The sequence below is a fragment of the Nilaparvata lugens genome, chromosome 7 (genome assembly GCF_014356525.2).
Source record: "Nilaparvata lugens isolate BPH chromosome 7, ASM1435652v1, whole genome shotgun sequence".
Lineage (NCBI taxonomy): Eukaryota > Metazoa > Arthropoda > Insecta > Hemiptera > Delphacidae > Nilaparvata > Nilaparvata lugens.
Window position 1 is genome coordinate 56,149,753 of NC_052510.1, and position 7,925 is coordinate 56,157,677.

General features: G+C 32.2%; 1 long non-coding RNA gene across 1 annotated transcript; it reads right to left on the minus strand.

Annotated features, from left to right (window-relative positions):
- Positions 1–2,451: 2,451 nt before the first annotated feature.
- Positions 2,452–7,472, minus strand: LOC120352479. The gene is made up of 2 exons (XR_005571864.1): positions 7,257–7,472; positions 2,452–5,737 (listed from the first exon to the last, which is right to left on the minus strand). It is a non-coding gene; the product is annotated as an uncharacterized LOC120352479 (long non-coding RNA).
- Between the last annotated feature and the right edge of the window lie 453 nt (positions 7,473–7,925).

Below are 7,925 nucleotides of genomic sequence, written 5' to 3' on the forward strand. Positions count from 1 at the left end.
TGTTGTTTATTAAATTTCATATATTTTTTTTTAAGTAGTTTTACATTATTCATATAGTTATATTAGTTTTGTTATCTATTATACAGATAGGAGTAGTATACTTATGATTAGGAACGAAAGAGAACTAGATAATCTTAATAATGTTGTTTGTCAGGAATATGATTTCTCTAGTTTCAATAATTTTTTTCAAGGTGGTGATGACAATCTAAGAATTTTTCATGTTAATATTAGAAGCTACAACAATAATTTTGATGATTTAATGGTAGGAATGAGTAGCTTAAAAGAGAGTTTCGATCTTATAATTTTAACAGAAACTTGGCTAAGTGAGGATGATATAGGACAAAACTTGGATGGTTATGATGTGATAAGGACACAGAAGAAGGTCAACCGAAATGATGGTGTTCTTATTTATGCGAAGAAGTCTCTTGCGGCGGTAGGCCGTGATTTAGAAATAGGAGGAGTCATAGCAATTGATTTGAATTTTAAATACCACAATAAACCTTATAATATAATCGCGGCCTATAGAACTCATGAATCATACGTTTATACATTTATTGACGAACTGAAACTTTATTTTGCTCAACTGAATAATACATCTAAGTCCATCATTTTTATAGGAGATATAAATATAGACATATTACAGAGGGACGCCAAATCAGAACTCTACCTTGACACATTGTATGATGCTGGATTTATGTCCTGCATTGATAAGCCCACTAGAGTATCCACAATTACAGGTAGTAGCACGTGTCTTGATCACATATTTATCAAACAGTCAAGTAATGGCTTTAGGCCTATCCATACCGGTATTCTCCGGGTTGATATAACTGACCATTTCGGAATTGCAATTGAGATTATCACAAATGAGCAGACAAAGTTAATTCAGGACAAGGTAAATTTTTTCATTAATAAACAATGTTTAATAGCTGAATTGGAAAGGCAAAGTTGGGAGAGTGTAACTAATGTTCATGATGTTAATCAGTCCGCGAGCAGCTTTCTTGATATCATTGCGAACGCCATAGATAATTCGAAAAAAATATTAAAAAAGCCTAATGCGAAAAGTAAGCGACTCAAGCCTTGGATAACTCAAGATTTGGTTCGTTTGATAAGAGAGAGAGATAAATTAGGAAAACAGTTAAGAAGGCAACCTACTGATGTTCAATTGCAAAGAAAATTTAAGGACTTTAGAAATGAGTTACATACTTTGATAAGGACAGCCAAAAAAGATTATTACCGAAGTAGGATAAATGAAAGTAAGAATGATCCGAAATTTTTCTGGCAAACAGTTAATGAAATAGCAGGCAGGATAAATACAAAAGATTCATTTCCTTTTGAAGGTTTCTCGAATGATTTAGATATTAGCGGAACAACAGACATAAGAGAGGCAGTTGCTGATAAATTTAATAAATATTTTTCTTCAATTGGAGGTGTTCTGGCAGATAAAATCAGAGAAAGAATAGGCGATCCAATGGATGATTTTGATCAGAACTATGTATGTAATTCTCAATTCATCCTACAGCCTGTAACCGATGACGATATAACACAGATTGCAAATGAACTGAGGGGTGGATCAGCTCCAGGACATGATAATATATCAGCAAATTTCCTGAAGAATAATATTAGTCTATTCATTGTTCCCTTGAGACACATTTTCAATTTAAGTCTTAGTACTGGTGTTTTTCCTGATGTTTTTAAAGTGGCTAAGGTTTTCCCACTATACAAGGGAGGTAATAAATCTGAATTGGGCAACTTCAGACCAATCTCTTTGCTCAGTGTATTTTCAAAAATATTGGAAAAAATAGTCAAAAACCAGCTTACCAAATTCTTAATGGAGGAGGCAATTTTGTCAGATAGACAGTTTGGGTTTAGAACGGATAGGAATGTGTCGGATGCCTTTTTTAGGTTGAATGAGGAGATCAATATGAACTTTGAATGTAACCAGCGAAGCTTACTAATTTTCATGGACCTTGCTAAGGCATTTGACACGGTTGATAGGACAATATTGCTTAGGAAGTTGTATTCATATGGAATTTGCGGTGAGTCTCATGATTGGTTCAAGTCATACCTGAGCAATAGGAAACAGTTTATCCAAATTGATGATGTGCATAGTAGCCTGGAAACAATCAGGTATGGAGTAGTTCAAGGAAGCACATTGGGGCCTCTCCTATTTTTGTTGTACATAAATGATCTGTCGAGAGTAAGATTACAAGGTAGCCTGTATATGTTTGCTGACGATACTGCATTGTTGCTGTCGGGTAGAAATGTTGAAGAGGTTTACAATAAGGCTCGTAGTGACCCTGAGAAACTAAAAGATTGGTTCGATAAAAATATAATGACCCTTAATGTTAATAAAACGAAGTTTATGGACTTAAAATTGAGGAATAGGACAGATGATGGCTCAAATAGTATTGTATTACATAGTTGCAATATTCAACAGGGGTGTTTTTGCAACTGTCCATCTATTGAAAAAGTAGGCACATATAAATATCTTGGGGTAATATTTGATGACAGAATGAATTGGTCCTCTCACATTTCATACATTAAAAGCAAAATTCGTAAAGCAATATTTCTGTTTCATGGGCTTAAGAATATACTTAATGTACAGGAGCTTAGGAATGTATATTTTGCATATGTACAATCAATGTTACAGTGGGGAATAATTGCGTGGGGGGGATGCTATAAAACTGTTCTTGAGCCTTTAAAAGTTTCTCAAAATTCTATCTTGAGGGTCGCATTGCAGAGAGGTCCCAGATGTTCCACTAAGGAATTATATGAGGACTTTAAAGTGTTTAATGTAAGGCAGCTATTTGTGAGATCTGCCTTGATTTACATGCACTCTCACCATAACGAAATTTTCAACAATACAATAGATCATAGATACCCCACCAGAGCATCACATATAAACAATATACAGACTCCAAGATTAAATAAAACATATTCAACAACTAATATTCAGTACCTGTCACACATAATACTTAGAAACATACCTGACTATCTTAAAACTTTTCAAAATTACAGATCAGGCCAGTATAAGCGACTTGTTGAGAGGTGGTTAATTGTAAGTGACCAGGAGGAGTCTGAACGCGTGCTGCTCTCTGTATATAGGTAGGGAATGTGGAACTTGGTGATCTTGTCTGTGGTCCTTCGAAATCCAAGTCCCATAGTGCTTATTATTATTTTTTTTTGTAGCCAGTGTAGTCCACTGTTATAGTATTACATGTTCTTGATTGGATTGTCCATCGTCATCACCATCTTTCATTCTAAGTTTGGAAAATTCTTTATAACTTAGTATTTAATTGCATTGCTATAGTGTATCTACCTTTTAGTTTTACTAACTTTTAGTCATTAATTATAACTGGCTGTTTCTGCAGCCAATTATTTGTTTTTCTGCCTATAATATCAACATTTACTCATATCTTTTTTTTCAATCTGTATTTTTCTCAATTTAGTTTAATATAATATCAAATTTTCATAATTTAGTTTATCGATTTTAAATTCAGCGAATTACGCCAGGCCCTCACAAACACAGGCTTTTGCCTACATGTGAGTCTCTCATAACGTAAGGGTATATATAAATGTACTGTAACTGTACTGTATTATTTGTAAATTGTGAGAATAAAAATTTGATTTGATTTGATATTCTTCACATTTCACGATTCAAGTTTACATTTTTGAGCTAGAAAAAACATCAACTTCTCTATATATATCTTTTAGAATGCTCTTAAAAAACATGAAATATCAATATTAAACTTGAGAAAATGAAATATTAAATTATTCTGATGTTGCCTACAAAATATTTTATGAGTTGATAAGCATAATAGCTAGACGTGTTAAAATTGTTATTGTTAATCTATCAAAGATAAAATTATGGTAGTTTTAGTCTTATATAAGTGAAAATTGGTACAAAATCATAATAAATAAACGTAGGCCCAAGTAGACGAAGTACACCTAATATGAATGTGATGTTTTTTACCTGACAAATGCTTTGTGCTTAGGCAATAAGTTAGATTATGCTAGTCGGTATTCATAAATATATTTAGTGGTGTCACCTGAACAAGACGTCAACAGTTTAGTGGGAGTGGCAGGTGTATGTTTGATAAGAATGATAACTTAAGGTTGTGCATCAAAAGCTTTTCAAAACTTTTGATGGTAACATTTTTCAAATAAGGCTATTCCGATTTTTATACCATCGGTCTCACTAAATGAAGCACATCACAAGGGAAAACTCAATTCATAATTTTTACTTTTTGCTATAAATAGTTTAAATCTTGGGAGAGATCCGATCCATTGCTGAATTGGGAGCAAATAAATTCATGAAACTTTGAGGATTCATTATTCAAGATAGTTGCTCAAGTCCTGGACTTAAAAGCCCTTCACTCAGAAAGCGAAATTATAAACTCCAGAGTTTATTTAAGTCCTCGACTACGTCAATGCTCTGACTCGGAAAGCCAATTTTCTGACTCCAGAGTTTAAAGCCAGTTAAAGTCTAGAACTCAGCTAAATCCCGAGCTCGGAAACCGACCCTAAAAGTTAATTAAAAATTGTGAATTATTTGAATAGTTTCTTTTTGATTATGTTAATTTTGGATGTTTAGAGAGATTATTTTTTTAAATTGAAAATTTGTTCCTTGTTTTGACACATGGTATATAAACTTCATCTCTTCTCTCCATTGATGAAATCATGTAATATTCGTGAAAAAAAATTCTCCCTGGGTTTTAATTTATATCTTTTATATTTTTTTGGCAAACTATTCATTGAGAAAAAATGTTCCTGTGAACTAACAGAATTGAATTGACCATATGATTTTGACTTGGAAAATTTTGAAACAGATAATCACGATATCAGGTTAAAATAAAAACAAAAACAAAAACGGCCAGCGTGTGCAGACTTTGTTTTTTCCTGTTTCCCTAGCAACAAATTCGAATATGATAAAACCTATTCGTGTCGAGGGGGCGTTCGGTGCTATGCGGTTACTATTCGGTACCGAATTCAAACCGAATCATCGTTTCACACTTATCGGAATTTGCCAAAAACAAAACGAACCGAACCGAAAGTGTGTGAAAGTAGCCTCTCGCTAGCAACGAATTGAAACCTGATGGAATTTATTAGAGTCAAGTGGGCGTTTGGTTCTATGCGGTTTCTATTCGGTACCGAATTCAAACCGAATTACCGTTTCACACTTATCTGAATTTGCCGAAAACGAAACGAACCGAATGAGTGTGAAACTAGCCTGACGACCACAATGCAGCAGCGTTTCCAGAGGGATGAAAACAAGTATAAAGTGATTAAGAAAGTATTGCCTGTCTCATTATATATTTGATTTCTCAGATTTTTTAAAATTGCCATATTCAAGTTGTTTTTGATAGCATCCAAATCGAAACAGTAGAAAAATGTCACATGTAAAACGTTTTCCAAGTGGGTGGCGCACAGTATTTATAAAAAATAAGGTAAAACTTTGTGGCTTGGACACACACACAGCGATCTGCGGACAGGAATCAGAGAGGTTTTAGCAGGTTATAGATATGAATATCTAAAATATAGATGAAGGCCACTCTGACCGCTTCCCGCAGATTGTTCTCTGTGTGTCCCAGCCCATACTGATTTAGAGCAAAAGCAAAAATACCATTTCATGGTGAATTGTTCACTTACTTGGTCAAAAATAATGATTGCAACTACCGTATCAGTTACTGAATCACATCTTGAACGTTCCATTAGGATGCAATTGATCATTTTGGCACTGTAAAATAGAAATGATAAGTTCAAGTTAATTTATAAGGAAAACTTTTGTATAATATCATATAATTTAACATTGGCATGAAAAAAGTTGGCGATCAAATGAAAACTACTCATTCAAAGAGGGTAAATAAATACAGCGATACTTAAGTACAGGTTAATTACAGCTGATTTTACAAGTCACACTGGCAAACAAGGAATCTTCCTTCTGCCGGTGTTTTTGCCTCACCTACTGTACTCATGCATGTAGGCTAAGCATAAATTTAATCTTAATTTATTAATACTAATAAGGATATCATTTTGTTATAATTTATAATAAAATAGATTAACATTTCCTTAATTTTTATGTTTGTATCTTGTTTTTGGCAAATAAATTCATTCATCCAAATAGGCTTATAGTTAGGTCAATGCTATAATGCCAGTAGATAGGCCAACGGCGTTGCCGATTTTCTGTATTGCCACTGGCTCCTATAATAGTGAATAGCTGATTCGGAATAACATATCTGATGTAACCTAATATCAAATGTACATTCTATTTAATAATAAAAAATAATATTTTATTCATCAAGAAAATATATTATTCAATTAGTAAATTCATAAATTTTCATGATTTAAATTAAATCTTTTTGTAAGGTCTAATTAATTATATTTTTACATTGTAAAAAAACAATCATGTGAAGCAACATGAGGATAGCGCTAAACTTATTTCAATTTCCAAAGCAATTTGATTTGTCTAATGATAGACAAGAATAGCAACACCAATGTTAATCAAATGCTGCCATTAGGTGGACCTCATAGTACCAGAGTTATTATATTTATATTGAGTTACCATAAAGCAAAAATACCATAGGAATATCAGCGGCTTGAGTTAACAGTGAAATTAAAAACATAAAAGCCCTATACTAAACCATTAAATTAAACACCATGTGGTGTTTTTTATGCTATTGTTTCTCTATGATGTTACAAATTACAGTAGTCTGAGTGAGTACCGTGTATAATTATCTTCAAACAACCAATCCAATCAGCTCTAGGGCACTGTGTCTAGGGCTTCAGTGAGTCTGGTTGAATTTCATTCAGTTTATAATTTGGTTAGTGGAAAATTTTTTAAAAAACACTGAAAAAATTTATTTTATAAAACAATCCACATTTGGCTAAACCACTCTAAGCTTAATCTTGAATTATTTCTCTAAATGGATTTTCCAACAAGTAGCCAGACTGCAGTAGGCCTACATGTAAATCACTTATGTTAGCAAATCCTTTTTTTTTAATTTATTGAATAAATGATGCAGTAACCTAACTACAGTATTTTAAAAGAAAAGATGAAATTCATAAATATCTCACAATAGGGAATAAGGTCTAAATATATTTAGCCTATTCAGTACCCATACTTCTAATATTATTCAAGTATTCTAATGATAGAACAAAGAAATTAATAATAGTTACTAGCCTATTATTAATAAATTAAATTTGCTATTTTAAAATAATATTTTCAACTTTAGTAACTTAGTCCACATTAAACTTACCTCACGATGAGAATTATTAGAAACCAAATTCTGTCACAATATAATAGATATATCACTAACCAAAAAGTATATTTTTGCATTATCCCAATCGTAATTATAATTACATTTTAATACATTACATGAAAAAAAGTAGCCTGTGAAATAATACTTCATAAGAAGCTGTTTCTGTTGCAAAATGCAAAACATCAAACATGTAGTATGTACTTTACCTTTACACTTACATTATTATTATTCATAACATAACCTTGAAGTCAGCTGATTCTGATTTGATGTGAACGTGTTTACAAAATAGTTTATGAAACGGAATAAGTTTATGCTTCTAGAATTGAATAAAGTATTTTGCAATAAGATACTATCATTTTATTTGGATGAATGAAATACAAATGAGATATTATAAACTATTCAAATTCAATATTCAGAGTATAATAGAATCTAACCTCAAACCTCCTAGTACTGCGTTTATCACGGAACATAGTGGATAAACGGAATCATTTTATGCTTCTAGAATTCATAAAGTATTCTGCAATAATATACTATCATTCTATTTGGATGAATAAAATACAGATAAGATATATATTATTATAAACTATTCAAATAATTCGATTTTCAGAGTAGGATAGAACTTCTAACCTAAACTTCCATTGACATTCAGATTGGCCAAATTTCAAG